The 1,102-nt window shown below is 53.1% G+C and overlaps 1 protein-coding gene across 3 annotated transcripts in view; it reads left to right on the top strand.

Moving 5' to 3' along the window:
- CDK3 (cyclin dependent kinase 3) overlaps positions 1–1,102 on the top strand; it is a 14,781-nt gene that overhangs the window by 3,039 nt on the left and 10,640 nt on the right. The gene's annotated exons all lie outside the window — the stretch shown is intronic.

Below are 1,102 nucleotides of genomic sequence, written 5' to 3' on the forward strand. Positions count from 1 at the left end.
GAACTCCCCAGCCTGTATGTATGCTGTGGATTCCTTCTCCCCAGGTGCAGCACCCTGCATTTATCTACATTGAACCCCATCCTATTACCAGCTGCCCACTTCTGCAGCCTGTCTAAATCTAATCGCAGCCTCTCTCTCCCTTTGCGCGTGCCTACCTCTCCCCACATCTTGGTGTCATTGGCAAACTTGGACAACGTGTTTTCCATCCCCTCGTCCAAGTCGCTGATGAAGATGTTGAACAGTATGGGCCCCAGGACTAACCCCTGGGGAACCCCACTATTCACATCCCGCCAGGTTGAGTACGACCCGTCCATCACCACTCTCTGGGCGTGCCCAATCGGCCAATTTTTGACCCAACCAACTGTGTAGGTATCAGTGCCACAGTCGCTCAATTTATTAATGAGAATGGGGTGAGAGACAGTGTCAAAGGCCTTCTTAAAGTCCAGAAAGACTACGTCCACAGCGACACCATCATCCAGGGATTTAGTTACTTGGTCAGAAAAAGCCATCAGGTTGGTCTGGCAGGACCTGCCTTGAACCCATGTTTATTTCCCCTGGGCATGATCTCCCCTGCTGGCCCCTCACAGATGTGATCCTTGATAATTATTTCAAGGATTTTCCCTAAGACTGATGTGAAGCTTATGGGCCTATAGTTTCCTGGGTCCTCCTTTCTCCCTTTCTTATAAATGGGGACCACATTAGCTAGTTTTCAGTCTCTGGGCACCTGGCCCGTGGATCACAATCGCTCGTACAGCTGGGCCAAGGGCACAGCAATGACCCCCGCCAGCTCTCTCAACACCCGTGGGTGGAGTGCATCGGGGCCCACAGATCTAAAAACATCCAGCCCTTCCAGAAGATCCCTAACTACATCTGCGCAGACCCGAGGCCTGGCAGTGCTATCCCCAAGATTGCTCCTACCTGTGGTGGGAGAGCTGTCCTGGTCCCTGACCAAGAAGACAGAGGCAAAGAACTTGCCTCTGTCTTCTCACCCATCGTCTGGGTGACAGGATGGCTTCTTGGTCTTCCCTGGACTGCATATACCTTGCTGCAATGGTGATGCGTAGGGGGGACATGGGGGTGCACATGCCCCCCCCGAGCGTCA

The sequence above is a fragment of the Alligator sinensis genome, unplaced genomic scaffold, assembly GCF_000455745.1.
Source record: "Alligator sinensis unplaced genomic scaffold, ASM45574v1 scaffold400_1, whole genome shotgun sequence".
In the NCBI taxonomy this organism is placed as follows: domain Eukaryota; kingdom Metazoa; phylum Chordata; order Crocodylia; family Alligatoridae; genus Alligator; species Alligator sinensis.